This window comes from Lissotriton helveticus, chromosome 12, assembly GCF_964261635.1.
Source record: "Lissotriton helveticus chromosome 12, aLisHel1.1, whole genome shotgun sequence".
Taxonomy (NCBI): Eukaryota; Metazoa; Chordata; class Amphibia; order Caudata; family Salamandridae; genus Lissotriton; species Lissotriton helveticus.
Genome location: NC_136073.1, coordinates 664,239,440 through 664,263,830, shown reverse-complemented (window position 1 = coordinate 664,263,830; position 24,391 = coordinate 664,239,440). Strand labels below are relative to the sequence as shown.

Below are 24,391 nucleotides of genomic sequence, written 5' to 3'. Positions count from 1 at the left end.
CTCCCGTGCCGAAACGCGCATAGAGCAGGAATTTGGTTTACAGCCACTGACTGCTACCTGATTGCATCATATTTTATGTAGATAAATCAGCTTTCTGGATGAAACACGTATTATACATGAGAGTATACAAAATATTATCAGTTGATCAGAACTTTTCTGTTCATGTCATTGATATGACCATGTATTTTTGACTTCATTGTATAGAATGATTTCAGAGTGAATGCCTTTATGATTGAAGTATGTACGTAAAGTTTTGTTATTATCAACATGTATTGTAACTGCTTAATAAATTAACATTTGTACTTGTTTATAATATGGTGTTTTTGTCCCTACATGTCTAGTTATGTTACATTGGGACACATGCATCATTGAAAATACCGGTTGCAAAAGGGCAGATTCGCAGAATCTGACCCTTTGCGACTAGTATTTTTGCATTTGGGATGCATCAACCCAAATGCAATTTCACAATTTAAGTAATCACAAATTTTGCGATTACCTAAATTGTGTATGCATTTAGGGAATCGCACATTGCGATTCCCTAAATATAATGCATGATGCACTTCAAACTTGCGATTTTGCAATTTGGAATCGCAAATTACCATAAATTTCAAGTTGATAGTAATTTGCGAAAACTTTGAAAAATGCACAAAGGTGCATTTTTCAAAGTGCCATGTTGCGCACACACATGCTCTTGGGGCATGTGTTGTGCGCAACATGTGCTCAGATGCGAATTTCAAGGATGCATCAGGGTGGCCTTTTGGCCCTCTTGCACCCTTGAAAGAGCATGCGCAATTTGCAAGTACCTATTTGGTACTCGCAAATTGCACATGTAATTCAAATTCATTCCTATGGGCCTCTAGGCCTATAGGAATTAATGGCAAGCTATTCCTTATTGTGAATCGCAATTTGCAATTCACAATTAAGGAATATGTAGGAATCGCTAATATTTTAGCGAAACCTACATACATAGGCAATTACAATTCCACAATTGCGATTCCTTAGTAATTGCAATTATGGAATCTCATTTGCTTACATTTATGCATGTACCCCTCAGTCTTAGAATATATTTGAGTTGCCCTAGGTATTTGCACTTAGAGGTAACCCTACCTAGAGGAACTCAGACCCATTAGCAGGGTGCCCTTGCTATTTACATAATATTAAGTAGAGTGTGGTACAGTAGAGTGGAGGGGAGTGTTATAAAGTGTACTGTTGTAGAGTATATTGTAGTGGAGTACAGTGGAATGTGTACAGTGGAATATGGTACAGTGGAGTGTTGTACAGTGGAGTGGTGTACAGTGGAGTGGCAAAGAGTGTAGTGGCGTAGAGTGGAGCAGTATACAGTAGAATAGCATAGGGTGTAGTGGAAATGACTGTAGTACTGTGGAGTAGAGTGGCATCCAGTGAAGTGAGTTACAGTGTAGTGGCATACAGTAAAAAGGCATAGAATGGAGTGTCATACAGTACAGCTGCATCATGTGGAATAGTGTATAATGGAGTGCCGTACAGTTGAGTGTCACAGAGTGTACATGCGTAGAGTGGAATAACATGTAATGGAGTGGTGTACAAGGAGTGATGTAGAGTGGAATAAAGTAGACTGTAGTGGAGAGAGTGGAGTTGCGTACAGTGGAATGGGGTGAAGAGGAGTAGTGTAGTTTGTCGTAGACTGGAAAGACAGAATAAAGTAGCGTAGACTGGCATGGAGTGGCATGAAGTGGGGTAGACTAGTGTGGCATAGATTGCAGTGGTGTGCAGTGGGGTCATTCACGGTAGAATACCTATATTACAGAAGCGTACAGTGGAGAGGATTACAGGGAAGTTGCATAGAGTGAAATAGCATAGAGTGTAGTGCCATACAGTGGAATAGTGTAGAGTGGATTGGCGTACAGTATAGTGGTGTACAGGGCAGTGGCATGCAGTGGAGTTTGTTAAGTGTAGTGCTGTACAGTTGAGTTGTGAACTGCGGAATAGTATAAAGTGCATTTTATACAGTGGAGTGGCATACAGTGGAGTGGCACAGACTGAAGTGTCATACAGTGGAGGGGCATACAGTGGAGTGGCATACAGTGGAGTGGTGTAGAGTGGACTGCTGTACAGCATAATAGTGTAGAGTAGAGTGGAGTATAGTGGAGTGGTGCAGAGTGGAGGGGCGTACAGTGGAGTGAAGTACAGTATAGTGGCGAAAGTTGAATAGCGTAGAGTAGAGTGGTGTAGGGTGCAGTGGAGTGGCGTAGAGTGGAATAGCATAGAGTGAAGTGGCATACAGTGGAGTAGCGTGCAAGTCAGTGGTGTACAGTGAAGTGAGGTACAGTGTAGTGACGTACAGTGGAATAGGGTAGACTGGAGTGGCTAAAGTGGAATGGCATAGAGTGGAGTGTTGTAGATTGGATTATGGTAGAGTGGAGTATTGTGGAGTTGAGTGGGGTAGAGTGCAATCAGGACCAGACTGGGAATGCAAACCGGCCCTGGCAATTGAGTCGGACAGGCCATGCACGTAGGGGAGAGGTGTGGAAAAAACTGCAGCTGATTTTGTTACAGGGGCTGGAATTGCAGCCGTGCTGCAAAACTGGCCCCCGGTAACAAAACTGCCCCGCCCCCCTCCTGGCGGCCCACCGGGGAAACGCCCCATGACTGCTACAGCCAGTCCAGCCCTGAATGTAATGTAGTAGACTGTAGTGGTGTATAGTGTAATAGTATACTGTGGAGTGGCTTAGAGTGGAGGTTTTGGAGTGTGCTGGCATACAGTGTAATCGCGTAGGATGTAGTGATGCAGAGAGGAGGTATGTAGAGTGGAGTGGCATATAATGGAGTAGACTACACTGGAGTGGTGTAGAGTGAAATAACATTGAGTTTAGTCTCATACAGTGTAGTGGCGTAGGGTCGAGAGGCATGGAATGTACTGTTGTACAGTGCAATAGCGTACACTGGTTTGTTGCAGTGTCATACACTGGAGAAGCATACGGTGGAATAGCATGTGGTGCAGTGGTGTACAGTGAAGCGATGTACAGTAGAGTGGCATTAAGTACAATAGCGAAGAGTGGAGTTGCATACAGTGACATAGCGTACAGTGGAGTAGACCCCACCGACCTCATCTCACTGCTCCTATTCCCATCGAAAGTCTTAGAGAAAGCCATCAACAGCCAACTCGCCACATTCATCGAAGAGCACAACATCCTGGACTCCTCCCAAACTGGCATCAGAAAAAAACACAGTACAGAAACCGCCATCCTCGCCGCAACAGATGACATCTGCACCCTACTGGAAAAAGAAGAAACAGTAACCCTCATCCTCCTCGACCTCTCAGCGGACTTCGACACAGTCTCTCACTGCACCCTAATATGCAGACTCCGCGACGCAGGAATCTGGGACAAGGCCCCCGACTGGATCCACTCCTTCCTCTCCGGCAGAACGCAGTAGGTCAAACTCCCCCCTTTCCTCTCAGACCCTACACCTATCACCTGGGAGTCCCCCAGGGTCCTCCCTCAGCCCGGCGCTCTTCAACGTCTACATGGTTTCACTCGCTCCCATCGTCAGAATCTACGGACTCAACATTGTGTCATACGCAGACGACGGCCAACTCATCCTCTCCTTGTCCAACAAATCCAACACCGCCAGACACAACTTTCAAGAAGGCATGGAAGCCATTGCCAAATGGATGAAAAACAGCTGCCTACAACTAAACAGCAACAAAACAGAAGTACTCCTCACAGGCCCAAAACCCGATGCATGGAGTGACACCTGGTAGCCCCCGGCCTTGGAAGCCCGCTAACCCCCATGGACCACGCACGCAACCTGGGAATCATCCTGGACACCGAGCTCAAAATGGACAGCCAGATCAACTTTGTCTCGTCTTCCTACTTTCACACCCTTCACTTCCTACGTAAGACCTTCAAATGGAACCCCCTCGAACACAGAAAGACCGTCATTCACGCCCTGGTCACCAGCAAACTCGACTACGGCAACGCACTCTACGCCAGAATAAACAAAAACCTCACCCGCAAGCTACAGACCATCCAGAAGGCCGCCGCAAGACTGGTCCTGCCAAAACACTGCCACATCTCCCAGCACCTGCGCACGCTCCACTGGCTCCCCGTCGAGGCTAGACTCACGTTCAAGATATTCACCCACGCTCACAAGGCCCTCCACGACACCGGACCAGCATACCTGAACAGCCGACTCAAATTCCACGCACCCCAAAGGACCCTACGATCAGCCCAGCTCTCCTACGCCGTGGTCCCCGCACCAGGAAGACAAGATCGGGTGGCCGCTCCTTCTCCTTCCTCGCGGCCAGAGCCTAGAACGCCCTTCCACTCCACCTCAGACAGACAACATCGCTCCCCATCTTCACAAGAAACCTCAAAACCTGGCTATTTGACAGGCCCCCTCCTTTATGGACTGGAACCTGCACCCCCCTCCCCTAGCGCCTTGATACCCTTACGGGTGAGTAGTCGCGCTCAATGAACGCCTGATTGATTGATTGATAGCATACAGTGGAAGGATGTACAATGGAGGGGCATAGACTGAGTGTCATAGAATGGAGTGGCATAAAGTATAATAGCGTAGAGTGGTGTAGAGTTGAGTGGAGTACAGTGGAGTATCGTAGAGTCCAGTGGCGTGCAGTGGAGTGACATAGATTGGAGTGGCATATAGGGTAATAACATAGAGTGGAGTGGCATAGAGTATAGTGGTGTAGACCGGAGTATGTTAATTGAAACAGATGTAGCGTAAAATTGAGTGAACTAATGTAGATGTGTTGTGGCAGGAATATACATTAAACAGTAATTCTTGGTAGTATGAATGAGTAGTGTTAAAGTAATATGTTTTAAAAACAGTAGCTATATATTGTGCTGTGGTACACCACGGTAAATACAGATGAGAAGTTAGTATGTGATTGGCTAAAGCCTGTGTTTATCAAAGGTAAAAGGCAGCCATGTCATTTTTATCACAGTGTTGATGTGTTCCCGTGATCTGCGTTTTGCTGAGTTCTAAGATAGGGCCTTAAATATGTGCAGGCATTAGGTTTTCAGTGTTGTTCACTGCCTATTACCACAGAGGAGAGTCACCGCACTGGCTCAGAGCCAGCAGCTGAAAAATTAAAAAAGATGTCATTATTGTTTTATTTATCAGCTGCTGGCTGAGCCAGCATGTGTAGGAAGTGGCGGGCTGTGCCATGGGAGGGAGGTGGAATGAGGTGGTATGTGCACTTCTAAGTGCACATGTCTGTTTGGCTGGCCAAACAGACATGCACAGTTAGGTTTCTCAAACCCAGCTGTATTGCACAGCCAGTTTGGAGAAACAGCAGACACTCCTGTGTTAAACCAGCCCACACACGCCAATCCATGTGAAGCTCTCATGCTTGGTAATAATAGCATGAGAGCAGCACAAGGATTTCACAGGGAGTCTCTGGTGGTGTCCCAGTGTCTGCTGGGACCAGGAAGCAGAAGAACACTGAAGCACGAGGAGGCTGGTAGCTTCAGGTAAATCTTATTTTTTTTATTATTAACACCCTGCACTCCTCTTCCCATGTTCCCCTTGTGCTCCCTCCCCCGCCTCACAACTTTTTGTTTGCATTGCTGCCACTGCTAGAGGCATCACTATGCTTTTTTTGTAGCACAACAATTTAATACATATCCTAACTGCAGCCAAACAAGAGGTTCCTTTCCAATGGTCTGGTCACAAGATCCATTTCTCGCATGATGTTTCCAATGCAACGGCTACAAGAAGAAAACTTTTTCTTGAAATCGGTCAACTACTAAAATCCATGAACATCAGATATGGCCTTTTTCAGGGAAACAGCGTTTACAATGCTACTTTTAAAATGATGTACCATTACAACGCGGTCGTTACAACGACTGCGTTGTTAGTACGCAATACCTTTACATCGTAAGTCTTTAGAACGACTTGCTGTAGGGGGCGCTAAGGTATTGGATATAAAATCCAACACCTTCCCTACTGTTGCGCAAACTGGAGTAGGAATAGTAAATAATACTGTTCCTAAGTCCAGCACACCCCACTATAGCAAGTCGTGGTTGTGATAGCATGCGATGTAACATGCTATATTCCTTGTTCATCCTTGTTTTTTCAAAATCATTTATAAAGAGAACTCTTATGCTTTTGAGGATTCAGCTAAACTGCAGGACATTCTTCAACAACTTCACCTTGAAGATATGGAAGTTGGCACCGCAGGAAAGACTTGATTGTTATATCTGCCTTGTCGGTTTTACTTCTTTTTTTACAAAATGTTCTTTTTTATTTAGGTATTGTTCATTCCTGGATTATTTACTTCGTATAACCCACTTATATCTCATTGTTTTTTTTAGCCCCAATGTATTCTACGGCATTTGTTTCCTGTCTTAGTGCATACCACCCCTTTATGGTGCGTGCTGTGCCCACTGCATCCCACCTCTCGTAGTCCATGGTAAGTTTATTGTCATGTTTTTTTATCCTCTTGTATTTTACCATCCTAAAAATTGTTTAGCTTTATACAACCCTCACATGCCTCTGTTCCTCTCTCCAATGGTTATTCCTGATATATTTTCTTTTAATGTTCACTGTGTTTCCTTTCCTGTTCACTAGAGTTGAGTCTGGTCCCATCTTCTTTAGGAGCTTCGTACCATCCTCATCCCTTGCGATGTACTTATGTATTTTCATGTAAGGTTATTATTGCAACTAAGGTTTTTTCTTCCTGTATTTTCTTCATTTTTCTCACCCCCTTTTCATCTTTTTTTTTCTCGTATCCTCTCATTCTGTCCTCTTTTTCTTTCTTTCTTTGATTTCACAATTGAAACTTCCTTCGTACAATTTTATTATATTTACATATCCCCTTGATATTCAAATATGAGCTCTTCTCGTATGCTGCTTAGAATAACAACTTGGAATGTTAAAGGTTTGAAAAGCTCCATTAAATGGCAACATGTTCTATCACACTTATTTAGAATACATTGTCATTTCCTAATACTTCAAGACACTCACCTTACTGAAGCAGATATTAACAAGTTTAAAAGACAATGGGTGGGTGATACAAACGAGGTAACCATTCTATGTCTTAAAAGCCTAAATATTTATTTTACTTCCCAGGAAAATTAAGAAGAGGGTAGATGGCTTTTGGTGCACCTTACAATCAATGTTATCCACTTTACGATTCTTAATGTTTACAACTCTAGTCATCCCGAAGAATATTTCTCAAAAGTTCACTCAAAACTTTACTGAAAACCTTATCTTGGGGGCGATTGTAATCAAATTATCGACCCCTTCTAGACTGTTATTCATCTATGAGATTTCTCCCTCATGAAGCCCACAAAGCATTTAAGCATGCTGTCATACACAAATGCATTTTTGGATTCAAGGAGAATGGCAGACCCATCCCTCCAAGTATTTCCCTTCTATTCTGCCCCTCATAATTCACAGAGTAGAATAGACTATGTCTTCCTTAGCCCAAACCTCACCGAACACCTAGCTCATACAAAGAAAGACTCAATTTTAATTTCGGACCATGCCATGTAAGCATGGATTAAGACTTTCTTTGTGACCCTCTGCCTAGATCCCGCTGGAGATTTAATAACCACCTATTCTACAAAAAAGCTTTTATCATTTCAAATGCAGCATTTGCTCATGAATATTTTGAGATGAATGATATAGGCGAGACCTCTTTTCACTTAGTGTGGGACGTATTTAAAACTACATTCAGAGGTTTCATCACTGATTACGTTTCTAACAAACAAAAAGCTATGGAGAAGGAATCGGCTTCTATTCTCAGTAGAATTAGGAGATTAGAACACAAATACTTTATGTCAATGAATAACAAAACTGACCTTGACTTGTGGGTGGCAGCTAAGATTCAATTCAATAAATCAAGTACGGAAAAGGCATGTGCTACTCTCCTTAAAATCAATGCTAGATATTATGGTGGAAGAAATAAAACTGAATCTGTGTTAGCTAATTACCTAAAATGTAGGAGAGAAAAATCCTCCATAGGATCTATCACCAATCAATTTGGCTGTAGGTTCTGGCATTGCTCGATGTTTTGTTGATTATAATCTAACCTCATATACCCCTCAATCGCTCCTTCGAAGGATTCTCTCTTCTCCTTTTTTTCTCATTCTTCAATACGCAAGTCCTCACCAATCGATCTGGCTTCTCTTGGGAACCCATCATTAGTGGAATAATTGTTTTCAGCAGTCAAACAACTTCCAGTAGGTAAAGCACCTGGACCAGACGGGTTCAGGGTTTATTTTTACCTTCAGATTTCTAAATTACTTTTCTCTAAATTATTTAAATTAATTGCTCATTTTCTCCCATTAAACACATCTTCCCTATCTTTTACAGAAGAAATGATCTGTATTATCCCCAAAAAAGAGGGCGACCCCTCCCAATGAAAGAGTTATAGTCCCATATCACTGATAAATACACACTGTATATGTTTAGCTAAAGCACTGACCCACCGCCTTAATGACTTTATGACTGATCTAGTAGATGTCAAGCAGTCTGGTTTTGTTAACAATAGGAACATTGTGGATAACTCGCAGGTCTTTTTAAATATTCTCAGTAAAACAGCTCAACTTATAACTACCTACTGACAGTAGCTTTGTATGTTGAAAAGGCATTTGATCGGGTGGACTGGCAATTGCTAATTTATGCCCTTCACTAGCTGAGGTTTGGCCTCAATTGCTTCAATTCATTTCTTTACTATATTCCTCCTTATGCTCTTCTGTCCTGGTGAACGGTGTACAAACTCACTTGAGCCTTTTTTATATAGGCTGAAACAGATTTCTGGTTTTCATTTAAATAATGTTTACATCAAATTTATGGCTTACACAGACATCCTCCTCTATATCTCCAAACCAGAAAAATCTCTCCCTCACTTCTTTGAAGTGCTTAGTGCATACTCTGAGATGTCTGGTTATAAACTTAACATAGAAAAGTCAGAAGTGATGCCTTTGAATAAGTTTTGTTTTAAAATACCTTTTGCTGGGATGGGTCTCTCTTTAAACCTTGATAAGATCAAATGCCTAGGAATTCTGTGTCGTAAAAATCTCAGAGACCGACTTCAATCTAATATGGATGTTGTTAGTGCAAAAATCACGAAACTAACGTAAGATCGGTCTCCTCTATTTTTGGAATGGTGGAACTGCCTTGACACTATCAAAATGATGGTACTTCCAATTATTAATTTCTATCTTGTGATGATGCCTATTAAAATCCAGGTAAATACTTTATAGCTAGCAATAAACTCTTATCTTAATTTACATGGAATGGGAAACCTTCTTGCCCTCTTTCGCCCTCCTCCCTCTCTCTGTCTCCCTCCTTCTGTCACCTTCTTCCCTCTATCTGTCTCCCTCCCTCCCTCTGTCTGTCTCTTTCTGTCTCCCTCCCTCTGTCTGTCTCCTTCTGTCTCCCTCTGTCTGTCTCTTTCTGTCTCCCTCTGTCTACCTCCCTCTGTCTGTCTCCCTCTCCCTCCCTCTGTCTCCCAACCTCTATAACCCTCCTCCCTCTCTCTGTCTCCCGCCCTCTGTCCCCTTCCTCCCTCTGTCTGTCTCCCTCCGACTGTCTTCCTCCCTCTGACTGTCTCCCTCTGTCTCCCTCCCTCTGTCTCCCTCCCTCTGTCTCCCTCCCTCTGTCTCCCTCCCTCTGTCTCCCTCCTCCCTCCCTCTGTTTCCTTCCTCCCTCCCTCTGTCTCCCCCTGACTCCCTCCCTCTGTGTTCCTCTCCCTTCCTCTGTCTCCCCATGACTCCCTCCCTCTGTCTCCCCCCGACTCCCTCCCTCTGTCTCCCTCCCTCTGACTCCCTCTATCTGTCTCCCTCCCTCTGTCTCCCACTTTCTGTCACCCTCCTCCCTCTGTCGCCCTCCTCCCTCTGTCCGTCTCCCCTCCTCTGTCGCCCTCCTCCCTCTGTCTGTCTCCCTCCCTCTGTCTGTCTCCCTCCCTCCCTCTGTCGGTCTTCTTCTGTCTCCCTCTGTCTCCCTCCCTCTGTCTCCCTCCCTCTGCCTCCCTCCCGCTGTCTGTCTCCCTCCTCCCTTCCTCTGTCTCCCCCTGACTCCCTCCCTCTGTCTCCTTCTCCCTTCCTCTGCCTCCCTCTGTCTTCCTCTCTCTGTCTCCCTCCTCCCTCTTTCTCCCTCCTCCCTCTGTCTCCCTCCTCCCTGTCTCCCTCCTCCCTGTCTCCCTCCTTCCTCTGTCTCCCTCTGTCTCCCTCGCTCTGTCTCCCTCCTCCCTCTGTCGCCCTGCTCCCTCTGTCACCCTCCTCCCTCTGTCACCCCTCCCTCTGTTGCCTCTCTCCCTGTCTGTCTCCCTCCCTCCCTCTGTCTGTCTCCCTCCCCCTGTCTGTCTCCTTCTGTCTCCCTCCCTCTGTCTCCGTCCCTCTGTCTCCGTCCCTCTGTCTCCGTCCCTCTGTATCCCTCCTCCCTTCCTCTGTTCCCCCTGACTCCCTCCCTCTGTCTCACTCTCCCTCCCTCAGTCTCCCTCCCTCAGTCTTCCTCCCTCAGTCTTCCTCCCTCAGTCTTCCTCCCTCAGTCTTCCTCCCTCAGTCTCCCTCCCTCTGTCTCCCTCTGTCTGTCTCCCTCTCTCTGTCTCCCTCCTCCCTCTGTCTTCCTCCTCCCTCTGTCTTCCCCCTCCCTCTGTCTCCCTCTCTCTATATCCCTCCTCCATCTCCCTCCTCCATCTGTCTGTCTCCCTCCATCTCTCTGTCTCCCTCCTCCCTCTCACATTCTCACTCCCTCTGTCTCCATCCTCCCTCCCTCTGTTTCCATCCTCCCTCTCTCTGTCTCCCTCCTCCCTCTCTCTGTCTCCCTCCTCCCTCTCTCTGTCTATCTCTCCCTATCTCCCTCCTCCCTCTGTCTGTCTCCCTCCCTCTGTCTGTCTCCCTCCCTCTGTCTGTCACCCTCCCTCTGTCTGTCACCCTCCCTCTGTCTGTCACCCTCCCTCTGTCTGTCTCCGTCCCTCTCCCTTTCTGCCAGAAATTATGGGAGAAGATTCATTCCTTTGCACATCCTGCCAACCTCACTCAAACGCTATATTATTTCTACAATATACTGCATCATACACCAGAACACCTATTTAAACTCAAATTGCTCACAAAGGATACTTGCTGGCGCTGTAATACCAATGCGGGTACCTATCTTTATAAGTTTTTTTCTGTGCCCTAAGCTGTCTCTGTTCTGGGAGCAGTTATGGACAAGAATAAGGGACATCACTGACGTTCATACTCCATTTCCCATTGTTGTTTTATATCTTGGTTGGTTAAGTAATATATGGCCTCAAAATAAACGTATCTGCAAACTTCTTGATCTGTTGATTGCGCTTGGCTTCCAGGTAATTGGAAATCTACGAACAATATCACACATTACAACAGTTGTGGAACTTGGTTTCTCATAACCACCATCTGGATCTCTATCATTTACATTTACATTTGTCGCCAAAACGTGAAACACTTCTGGAACCATTGGCTCGATATCTGACTTTGCATGCATGCAATACAAGATAACTACCCAAACCATTTCAATGCATTGATTATAGGTTAGTGTTTGTGTTTTCCTTATTGATTATATTGTTATCACGTAATGTGTTTATGTATAGTTTTTTGGAAGTTCTCTATATAATATTCCATAATTTACAGTTTTCTTCCCTTCTCTTCTTCTTTGTCTATTCTCTTTTTCATTTCTTTCTTTCTCTTTACTTTACTATACTTTCCCCTTTTACTCTCTCCTTACAACTTTTCCTTAGATGACACTGTGTTGAATTCAGTTATAAGCTCAATATGGTTAGATGTACTCTTGATGTTAGCATGCATCTCATTACTTTGGGGCACATTAGGATGGCGGACGGATCGCCCCCGCCGGGCCAGCGGTAGCCACCGCCGGCCCGGCGGGGGTGATCCACCCGCCATCCTCACATTAACTCCTTCCGTGCTCATGACGAGCTCAGCTCGTCATGAGGCACGGTGGGGCTGTGCTCATGACGAGCTGAGCTTGTGGGGTTATGATGTGGGGTTTGTAATGCCTTTCCGTGGCAGCATTGCCACCAAGGAAAGGCAGGCAGAGTCTGCTTAGGGGGCCCGTTGCGGGCCCCCAGGGACTCCTGGGGAGTGGGGGGTGCACATGGGGGGTACCTATGGTACCCCCTGAACTTCCATACACAACATGGCAGGCACCGCGCGGTGCCTGCCATGTTGTGCATGGAAGTGCACAGCATGACTTCCTGCCAAGTGCACCGCCCGTCACAATGTCAGGAATACTGGATGCGCCCGCCACAGTGGCGGGCGCATCCTAATGGCAGCCATGGGACCCCCGCCCTTATGGCGGGTGGTCCCTTTGTACGACACCATCCTAATGTGCCCCTTAGTCTCTTTAGTGTATCTCCTTTTTGTTAACGTTCTGGTTTGTTAGAATTTATGTATATTTTCTATTACTTCAATGAAAATACAAAACTTAAGCAAAATACCTTAATATGCCTTTTTCGCACTGGGTCCAAAACAAAGGTCTATGGGAAAATGCATGGGTGGCAAAACTATTTCTTGTACTCCCCTTTTATCTTTCCACTCCTTTCACTAATCACTATCAAGCATGGCATCATCCACCAATGTAAAAGAAAGAATAGGTCTGCAAGGTTTGGTGGAGATTCCTCAAACGGTTCGGTGACTAAATATCGAGGGACAGAATATAGACTGCCCAAAATATTGACTTCAAAATATCGAGGGACAGAATGTAGAATCCCTTTCTACAAACAGGTAAGTACTAAAATATCGAGTACAAAATATCGATTGTTAAAATATAGTTAACAAAAATATTGAATATTTTACATGTATTAAAACTAATATAAAAGTAATTAAATAATAAACACAATTAAATAAAACATAGTTAAAATAATGTAAAAAAGCTTAAAATGTAAAAATAATAAAGTTAATGTAAAAAGATTTTTTTAACAAATATATATTTACTTAACAATATTAACTAATTATTCATCTTAATTATAAAATATTTAAAACATTATTACAAATATATATATTATATATAAATAAACCTATTATCTAAATATAAAAATAAATAATATATAACAATTTAAATAATTAAAGTAATACTTTTTATGTTAATTATTAATTTACACTACATTAAATATAACAACATTAAAAACATTACATAGCTAAGGGAATACAATTAGTATACACACTCCAACAATTGCAAAAGTGAAGAATTTGTTGGATAGTGGGAGGGTAAAAATTACTATTCCCACTCCAGTGAGAGCAACAGTAGAGAAAGCGTTGGATAGATTTGGGGTAAAAATTACTATTCCCACTCCAGTGAGTGCAACAGTAGGGAAAGCGTTTGATAGCAATACAAATAAATTAAAATAAATATTTATTTAATTACAATTAAATTACTTCCCACCCTATTCCCCTATAAACCCACGACCCGCTCCAAATAATACATTAATACAATTAACATAATTATCAATTAATCAATTAATAAAAATTAATTAGCAATTAATAAAAAATCATTACTAATTAATAATTAACCATCAATTAATTATCAATACATATAAATCAAAATAAATATTTACTTAATTACAATTAAATTACTTTCCACCCTATTCCCTAATAAACCCACAACCCGCTACAGTGCTAAAACACAAAATTAAATTACAAATAATTAATAAGTCATAAAAATTAATATTTAATTTACTATAAATAAATGACTTCCCACCCTATTCCCCTATAAACCCACAACCCGCTACGGAATTAAATTACACGAAAATTAAATAACACAACATTCATTACTTTAAAGAAATTAAACATACATTACAAAAATAATATATAATTTTAACACATATACTAGCATACATAACACACAAAAAAAATTGATATTATGGAAAACGATGTTTTAAATTCGATATTATGGAAATCGATAGTTCTTACCTCAATTTTGATATTCTATCCAACTATATTTTGGTAATTCGATATTCTGGCCTCTCTATATTTTTTATTCGATATTCTGGCTAGTCGATATTTCAAATTCGATATTTTGGGTGTTCACCTCCTCAAACTTGTGCAAAGGTATTCATAGTGATAAAAAATCTAAGGAATTCTTATCTTTGGTAACCCTAACAATAACTACAGATTGGCTACTGCCACTCTGTAATATATATAGGATGAAGTACCCCCTGCCATACATTATTAGTATATTGCAAGTCACCAAGGAGTTCCATGGTCATATAGAGGAATGAAGCAGAAGACGGAGTTCCTTTATAAGGCTATGGAACTCCAAGGTGACTTTCAATAACCTTATCATGTACAGCAAGGGGCAATTTATTCCTTATAATACATGGTCACACCATTACCTTTCCCATAAACAACCTAAATCCTTGGTGCGTAGTTCTTGCATATGAAAGAGAGGCTATGTTTGCAAACATGAAGAATAAAAATAGGATCATTAGTCCAAAATTAAGCAAATTAAAAAGTGTTGTTAGCTAGTTGTTCACAAAAGATACTAGAAGCAATAGAAGTGAGTTAAAAAAAGGTGCAGCAGAAACATGCAGAAAGATTCTAACTTTTCTATAATTTCCAAAGGACAGCAAAAAATAAACGTGTTGCCATAAATATCTATTTTCTGCTTGGCGCCGTAGAGTTGAAAAAAAAAGCAGAAATAAAGCAATATTTCATTTTCTTTGCTTTAAAAACTGCTCCGTGATCTAATCTGCCTTTCAGCTGGATACTGAATGGCAGCAGGCATTGAGACGTCAGAACTCAACTGTAATAAGGTATTACAGTTGGCTTCTAATGTCTTTTCTTTTAATCGGCACGAGAGTGTGTCAGAAGTTTATATAGATATTAGAGAAATGTGTTTTTTACAGGGATTGCAGAATCCCATGTATTGTATGCACTCTGTAGTTATAGTTAGGATTACAAGGTATAGGAATTTGCCCGAATTTCGGATGCTAATAACTTTGGTCCAGTTTGACGAATCTTCATGAAACGTTTTAGACCTACTGCTTTTTCTACATTGGAGGATGATGGAAAGTTTTGCAGAGATTAGTCAAGAGGGACGGTGCAAAGATAAAATGGGATCCCAAAATATATTTTTTCACCAATACACTTTCCATCGACTTTTATATTTATATGTTTCTATATATTTAAAAAAAATGGACGGAGTGCCACAGTACTGCCTCAAGAGTACCAAAGTACCAATAATAAATAAAATAAAAATATATATACCAGAAATTTTTTAAATAGAGGGTACTACAATGTATTTTCTATTTTGAAAATATGTATATCTACACAAAAAAGTCTAAAGAGTACCGTGGTAATATCTACAAATGACCCTACTACTTAATTGCACAGTTCTCCCTAAACAGCTGTAAAAATATATAAAATTTTTTAAATACATTTATCTAGCTACTAACATTTTATTTAAGGGGTAATAGGTAGGAGACAACAATAAAACGTACTACTAACCTAGATCCAAGGGGGTCATTATGATGGCAGGCGGACAAAGTCCACCCGCCATCGTTGCTGCAAAAGGAACCGCCCGCCATAGGTGCGGCGGTCCTGCAAAATGAATTATGATGCATCTGCCAAACTGGCGGGCGCATCCTGTATGTTTACATTGCGGCGGGTGTCAACACGCGCCACAATGTAAAAATACAAGTTTTGCATGTGTATGTACAACGGGGTAGGCCCCGTGCGGTGCCTGCCACCTTGTACATGCAGGGGGGTACCATAGGTACCCCCACGTGCAGCATCCCCCCCCACCTTCCCGGGGCATTCACCGCCTGTCTTTTTTCGAAAAAGAAAGGCATCCTAATGCCCACGGGGGTGCCTGCATGGCACCGCCACCATTACCCCATTGTACCTGGTCCCGCAAGGCGGGCGGAAAATGCCCGCCTTGCGGGACCCCGTCCGCCGTGGTACCTTTCCCATTACCACCACCATCCTAATTTGGCAGTGGGAATATTCAGGGTGCTGGCGGAAAGTCCGCCACCGCCGGGCCGGCGGTCCTCACTGCTGGCCCAGCGGTGGCGGACTTCCCGCAATCGCAATGACCCCCTCAGACCCTAACCCAGAATGCAGCAAAACGCAGAACGCAGCCAAAAGGTGCTGAAAACAACATAGCTGCTTTTACATTTGGATAAACACAGCCATTAGTTAGTCATATACAACCTTATCTTGTGCACGTACCGTGAACTTACTGGAGCACACCACAATACAATATATAACTAAGAATTAAAAAAATGTATAACTTTAACACTATTTACACTGTTCACACATACTACTAAACATTACCACTTATTCCAAATAATCTATTTTCCTGCCACATTACATCAACATCAGTTAACACACTTTCACTCTACTTCAGTTTCAATTACCACACTCCACTGTATGCCACTCCACACCACTCCACTCTACACTATTGCAATCTACGACGCTCAACACTACGTTACTGCACTATACACCACTCCACTCTATGCTAATCCACTGTACACCACTCCACTCCACACCACTATACTGTACGCTATTACACGCTAATCCGCTCCATTTAATGCCACCCCAGTGTACGCCAATACACTGTACAATACTACACTGTATGGTAGAGTGGAGTGTTGTGGAGTGGAGTGGAGTAGTCTAATCAGGGCCGAACTGGGAATGCAAACCGGCCCTGGCAATTGAGTGGGATCGGTCACGCACGGGCGGAGGGGTGTATGTGTGTGGAAAACGCTGCAGGTGATTTTGTTACGGGGGCGGAATTGCCGCTATGCTGCAAAACTGGCCCCCAGTAACTAAAACGCAACCCATGGGGTTCAAAACCAACCCTCACAGTGGCGGCCCACCGGGAAACATCCGGTGACCGCTACGGCCAGTTCGGCCCTGAATGTAATGTGGTAGACTGTAGTGGCGTATAGTGTAATAGTGTTCTGTGGAGTAGCGTAAAGTGGAATGTTGTAGAGTGTGCTGGCATACAGTGTAATCGTGTAGAATGTAGTGATGTAGAGAGAAGGGATGTAGAGTGGAGTGGCATATAGTGGAGTTGTGTACACTGGAGTGAAATGCAAAACGAACTGGACAGTGGATCAATCCTTTTTACGGCACCAAAACTCAGAATATTTTCCAATTTTATCTAGAGGTTGGAAGTAATTTAGTGTGCAAAACTTTAACAACGCCCTCTGTCCAAAAAAGCACCACCCTTACCGCAGGGTCCAACAAATGTTTTACAAGATATTTTAAAGTTGCACCACCATCTAAACTAAATTTACACAATCTAAACAATATATTTTGTTCAATAAATACAGATTCTTTCTCCTGTGTATTTTTCTTCTCTTTATTTGTTCAATTGCAGCCAACGAGTTTCGTTCTGAAACCAGAACTTCTTCAGGGCGTATAATGTTGTTTCTCGCGAGTTGCGGCTGATCAGTAAAGTTATTTTCTCTCCGTCGGTATTCAAAGGACAGACAAAGAAGATCCCCATAATTTATGTGGTCCCTTCCATGTTGTTCTGGCAGGATATAGTGGCATATAGTGGAATAGTGTACAGTGGAGTGATGTAGAGTGGAGGGTCATAGAATGAAATAGAGTAGAGTGGAGTGGCACACAGTGGAGTAGAGTGGAGGGAGATACAGTGTAATGATATACAGTGGAATAGTATACAATAGAGTGGCCTAGAGTGGCCTAGAGTACAGTGGTGTAAGGTGTAGTGGCATATAGTGAAGTGTTGTAGGGTGGAATACCTTAGACTGGATGAAGCAGGGTAGATTGTAGTGGAGTAGACTGTAGTGGCATACAGTGTAATAGCATACCGTGGAGTGGTGTAGAGTGTAGTGGTGTAGAGTGTAGTGGCTGAGAACGAAGTGGCAGAGAGTGGAACAGTGTGAGTGGAGTGGCATAGGGTGTAGTGGCATAGAGTGAAGGGACATACAGGTGAGTGGCATACAGTGTAGTGGAGTAGAGTGGAATAACAATTAGTGTTACTGGCGTACAGTGTAGTGACATAGAATAGAGTGGCATATAGTGGAATAGTGTACAGTAGAGTGCTATAAAATAGAGTGCTGTTTAGTGGAATAGACTAGAGGGTAGAGTGGATTGGTATAAAGTGGAGTGGCATACAGTGGAGTGGCATAGAACGGAGCGATGTACAATGTAATAGCGTACTGTAGAGTGCCATAAAATAGAGTGCTTTTTAGTGGAATAGAATAGAGGGTAGAGTGAATTGGTGTAAAGTGGAGTGGCATAGAATGGAGCAATGTACAATGTAATAGCGTACAGTGTATTCTCATAGAGTGGAGTGGTATACAGTGCAGTTTCATAGATTGGAGAGGCATAGAGTGGAGTGGCGTAGAGTTCAGGGGCGTAGAGTGGCGTAGAGTGGAGTTTGATAGACTAGAGTGGCATAGAGAGGAGTGGTATATAGTGGACTAGTGCATATTAGAGTGGAGTGGCATACAGTGGAGTAGCATACAATGGAATAGCATAGAGTAGAGTGTCATAGAGTGCACTTGCTTAAATAGAATAGTGTAGAGTGTATTAGCGTGCAGTTTAGTAAGTGTACAGTAGAGTGGCGTAGACAAGAGTTGTACAGCTTAGCAGAGTACAGTGGAATAGCATACAATAGAGTGGTGTACAGTGCAGTGACATACAGTGGAGTGGCATATAGTGTAGTGGCATAGAGTGTAGTGGCGTTGAGTGGAGTGTTGCAGAGTGAACTGGAGTAAAGTGGAGTGAGGTACAGTGTAGTGGTGCACATTTGAACAGCGTAGAGTGAACTGGTATATACTGGAGTGGCATACAGTGGAATAGTGTACACTGGAGTGGGGAAAGTGGAGTGGCATAGATTTTTGGAGGCATAGAGTGGCGTAGCATAGAGTGTAGTGGTATACAGTGGGCTACATTAAGTAATTTGTGTAGGGGTGAGTGAGATACAATGTGGTGACCTACAGTGGACTGGAGTGACGTACAGTGGAGTGGCGTATGGTGTAGTGGCATAGAGCAGAGTGCTGTAGAATGGAGTGGGCAGAGTGTAGTGGGTTAAACTGTAGTGGTGTACAGTGTAATAGCATACTATGGAGTGGCGTAGAGTGGAGTGTTGTGGAGTGGCGACAGTGGAATAGCGTAGAGTGTAGAGGCTTAGATTGGAGTAGAATACAGTGGAGTAGAGTGCAGTGGAGTGGTGTAGCGTGGAATAAAGTTGAGTGTTACTGGCACACAATGTAGTGATATAGATTGGAGTGCCATATAGTAGAATAGCATCGAGTAGAGTGGTGTATAGTGGAGTGTCATATAGTGGAATAAAGTAGAGTGAAGTAAAATAGAGTGGATTGTTGTATAGTAGGTGGCATGCAGTGCAGTGGCGTCTAGAGGAATAGGGTAGGTGGCATGCAGTGCAGTGGTGTACAGAGGAATAGGGTAAAGTGCAGCTGTTTGCGCTGAAGTGGTATACAGTGGAGTGGCATTGTTTTTCATGGAATTACAATGGTTTTTATGTTTCTAATGAAAATGTGTTTCAAATCATAATATTGGTTTCTTTTATTAAGGTATTGTTAATTGGAGTGACGTACAGGAATATGAAGGAGAGTGTTGTACAGTTGAGTGTCGTGGAGTATTGTATAGTGGAATTGAGTACAGTGTAGTAGAATGTAGTGGGGTAGAGTGGGAAACAGTGTAGTAGAGTGGAGTAGAATAGAGTACAGTAGTCTAGTACAGTGGATGATTGGACAGTGGATTACAGTGAGATAAAGGTTCATACAGTGGAGTAGACTGTGATAGAGTTCAGTGGAGTTGCGCAATGTAGTGTGTGGTAAAGTATAGTACAATGTATTGGTGTGGAGTGGACAATATTGTGGTTTAGTAGTGTATAGTTGTATAAAGTCTTATAAATTAGAGTGGCATCTCGTACTGTAAAGTGGAATGTTTCATCATAGAGGATTGAAAAGTTTTTTCAACAGAATACAGTACTTTACAATGGAGTGTATGAGCATAGATTGGACTGTGGCGTTAGATAGGGGAGTGTACATGGATAGAGTTAAGTAGAGTCTCAAAGAGTGCCATAAAGTACAGCATAATTTTATAAAGTGCAGTTCTAGAGAGTGGAGTAAAGTGTTTGTACATTGGAACTGCGTAAAGTGCAGTGGCATGAAGTGGAGTGCCATACAGTGGGGTAGCATATGGTGGACTAGCGTACAATGGAATACAGAACAATTTAAAAGAATGTTTAATGTTTGCGTATTTTAAGTTTGACTTCATATATAGAAAATATAAATAACGTTTTCCTAACTATATAAAAGGTTTAATGATTTTTTTGTCATTGAATTTCAATGTTTTTTTTTTTTTAAGGAAAATTTGTTTTAAATCGTAGAGTTTACTGTCGACAAGTGAAGTTTCATTAAGAGGAGTGTAGTACAGTAGAGTGGAGGAGAGTGCCATTCAGTGTCATGTCATAGAGTATACTGTCGTAGAGTGGAGTAAAGTGGAGTGTAGTACAGTCGAGTGGTGTACAGCAGAATAGTGTACAATGGAGTGGTGTACAGTGGAGTAGCACAGAGTGGAGTGTTGCAGAATGAAGTGGGGTAGAGTGGAGTGACTTTGGGGAGAGTAAAGTGGAGTAGAGTAGAGTAGAGTGGAGTGGCATGGCATACAGTGGAGGGAATTGTTACATAGTGTAGTGGCATCTTGTATAGCACAGTGGTGTGCAATGCACGAGAATGGACAGGTGTAGTGTAAAGTTATGTGTTCGAAAATGGAGTGGTGAGTTGTACACTACAGTAGAGTGGTGTATCATAGAGTGTTGGAAAGTGTTGTGGAGTAGAGTGTTGTACACTGGGTGTAGGGGCCTTGAACGGAGTTGAGAGTTGTACTGTCAATTGCGGGGGCATAGGGTGGAGTACAGTGTTGTAAAGTGGCAGAGATTGTAGTACAGTCTTGTATAGCAGAGTTGCATAGAGTGGAGGAGAGTGTGGTACAGTACTGCAGTGTAGAGTGGAGTGTTCTACAGTGCCACAGAGTGGGGTAAAATGTTGTGAAGTGGACTAGAGTATAATGGTGTCCAGTGGAGTGGCATAGCATGGAGTGTAGTAGTCTGTTCTAGAGTACAGTGGTGTGGAGTCAAGTAGAATGGAGTGGCTTAGTATACCATGGAGTAAAGTGTTGTAGAGTGGAGTGGTGTGTGACTGTGGTAACGTGTAGAGTGTTGGCAAGTGTTGTAGAGTGGAGTAGCGTAGCATGTTATAGAGTGAACTAAAGTGTTGTACAGTGGAGTAGAGTAGAATGTGGAATAGTATGGTAGAGTGGATGGGATAGAATGTCGTACAGTTAGGTTGCACTGAGTAGCATACAGTGGAGTGGTGTAGAGTGCAGTAGTGGAGTACTGTGGAGTTGTATCTCACAGAATAGAGTATATTAACTGGGGAGCAACGGCATCGAGGGAGTTGCTTATAGTTTTAGGGAATAGAGTGTTGTAAGTGATATAAAATACAGTGCTATACAGTGCCATTGGCAGGAGTACATTGGTGTACAGTTTCAGGGAGTAGAGTGTTGTAAGTGCTATTAAATACAGTGCCATTGACAGGAGTACATTGTTGTGAAGTGTAGTGCTATACAGTGGAGTATAGTGTGGTACAGTGGAGGGGTGTAAACTGTTGTTGAGTGGAGTATAGTGTTGTTGGGCGGAGCACAGTGGAATGGAGTTTAGTAGAGTAGAGTAGTGCAGAATGGAGTAGTGTACACTGGAGTATTGTGGAGTGACGTACAGTGGATTGGCATACAGTGAATTATAGCATACAATGGAGCGGGCTGGAGTGGAGGTATGTACAGAGAAATAGCATAGAGTACAGTGTTGTGTAGTGGCGTACAGTGCAATGTCCTTTACTTGCAGTGTTGCAGAGTAGAAGGTGGGCAGTGGAATAGAGTACAGTGGAGTGTTGTAAAGTGGAATGAAGCACAGTGGAGTGGGATATAGTGGACCGCCATACAGTGGAATAGCATACAGTGGAGGAGCATACAGGGCAGTGATGTAGAGCGGGGTGGCGTAAAGTGGAATGAAGGACAGTATATTGCTGTACATTTGAATTGCATAGAGTGGAGTCGTGGCGTAGAGTGGAGTGGCATCCAGTGGAATAACTTACAGTATAGTAGCATAAACTGAAATAGCATACAGTGGAGTAGTGTTACGGCATAGAGTGGAGTTGTAAAAATTGGAATAGTGTACAGTGGAATGGCGTACCGTGGAATGGCATACAGTGGAGTGGAGCAGAGTGGAGTGGTGTACAGTGGAGTAGGGTACAGTAGAATAACGTACTGTGGAGTGGTGTACAGTGGTGTAGAGTTGAGTGGCATAGAGTCAAATAACATAGAGTTCAGTGGCGTAGAGTGTAATTGTGTACAGTGTGGCAATTGAAACAGATGTAGAGTGAAAGTGGGTGAACAGATTTAAAATATTGTCTGGGTCAGTCTAATATTTCTATGAATATAACATGAGCTGCCCTTTTAACATGTTTGGTGTAAACTGTATAGTGATGATTTATAGTAATGATTATGTAACTATCTTGGTAACATTTTTAAATCTTTTTTTATTGTGCTTTTATGGTTTTTAATCAAAATCGAATAAAGCAGTCTTTCAAACTTTGGGTGAACAGATGTAGATGTAATGTTGCAGGAATATACATTATGAGGTGTAAATGTTCATGTTTGGTAGTATGTGTAAATAGTGTTAAAGTTATACAGTTTAAAATACTTAGTTATGTATTGTGGTGCGGTATACTGCAATAGGTTTGTGGTAGACCACCATACATGAGGATGGGAAGGCAGTGTGTGATTGGCTAATGACTGTTTAAAACACAGTTTGGCTGCGTTCTATGTTCTGCCTTTCATTGTGTTCTGGGTTAAGGCCTTAGATATAGGTAAGTAGTAGGTTTTATTGTTGTTACCTAACTGTTATCACTGTACTAAAGTGGTAAAAGAGAATTTATTTTAAAAGTTTTATGTATTTTTAGAGCAGTTTAGGGAAAACTGCGCATTTAAAAAAAGACCCTTTAGTAGCGCAATCATTTTTTGATTTTATTTTGGTACCCCGTACACTTTTTTGTGAAGATTTAAATATGCTGAAAATAGAAAAACACAGCTGTACACTATTCCCCATTAATTTTCCCAAATAAACTTTGACACAGCTAAAGGGGAAATGGCTAGACAGATTTACCCCAAATTTGGCAGAAAGCTAGATCTTGTAATTTGGTGTAAATCCATTCATTAGTTTTGAACAATTAATACTCAAAAACAGTGTATATATCATGCCATGGAAGGCTGACAGATCTCAAGGATGTGACAGCAGTCATCTTAGGACTCCGTTCCGAGTCCTAAAACAAATGTAGCCATAAGGCAAGGTAGGGAATACCCTAATCCCCCAGTCCTGGAGATGGGGCCATAAACGATTTTCTTTTCAATGTTGCTGCAAATTCATGAAAGATTTGTGAATTGGTGGCAATTAAAAAAATACAATAAAAAATAATCACAGACTCCTGCTCTACTCTTAGAAAAAACAAGCATTGGCAAAGCCAATAGGTCTCGCTTTTGGGACCTTATAAGTATTTAGTTATGTAGCACAATATCCTTGGTGCAATAACATCAACTGTTGCATGGCTAAAAACTTATAAGGTCCCAAAGGCGAGACCTATTGGCTATACCAATGCTTGTTTTTTTAAGCCTGGCATGCAGTTTTAATTGTAGTCTGGTAAGAAAGGTGCCAACCCGAGGCGCAAGGTTAGAGAGAAATAAGATAGGAAGAGAGGCGAGTTATAATGAGATAGCACAAATAGAAAGGTGTTTCGCCTGGTTTTGTCTAACATTTTGCTCGCTCCTGCTGACCCCATGATCCCACAAGGAGGCACTAAAACTGCTACAATGCAAATTGTCGATTATGCCTTTAGGATCATGAAGAGTGATGATGCTTAGCTCCTGACTGGTCAACGGCATTCTATCGTGTGACAATCTTGCAGCATTGGAAGACCCCTTCCCCCTGTATGGGGAAATGCAAAAAAAGTTCTGAAACTGCTCACTTCCCAACCCTTTCACAAGAACCAACTAGTTCAAACGAACTTAGCGTGCTCAACACTACGACCTATTCTCTGTGGTGCCCCACATAAACTGACTCACGCAAATAATATGGATTTGTGTAGCCTCTACGAGTGCCTTAATCAATAGAATATTGCTCTTCATAATTATGCTGAAGAAAAAAAGCCTTCACCCCAAGTTTTTTGTTAGGTAGTGCCATCCAAACATTTAGATAAAGCTTACAGAGCATCTGAACTTTGAAGTCCATTGTTTCCCTTAAAGCTTAACCGAACCAAGACTTGTTACATAAAAATGTACATTGATAAATTCCTTTGCGAATCCAGGACTGGCTTATTATTATGATTCTAGATGGTGTCTTTCCA

At 42.4% G+C, this 24,391-nt stretch overlaps 1 protein-coding gene and 1 long non-coding RNA gene across 2 annotated transcripts in view; one reads left to right on the top strand and one right to left on the bottom strand.

Annotated features, from left to right (window-relative positions):
• Positions 1 to 11,618, top strand: part of LOC144799823 (uncharacterized) — a 463,812-nt gene extending 452,194 nt beyond the window's left edge. The window contains exons 3-4 of the long non-coding RNA XR_013603881.1: positions 6,318 to 6,415; positions 11,300 to 11,618. This is a non-coding gene — a long non-coding RNA (uncharacterized LOC144799823). The remainder of the gene's footprint in view (positions 1 to 6,317; positions 6,416 to 11,299) is intronic.
• LCAT (lecithin-cholesterol acyltransferase) overlaps positions 1 to 24,391 on the bottom strand; it is a 455,195-nt gene that overhangs the window by 348,816 nt on the left and 81,988 nt on the right. The window lies entirely within an intron of this gene.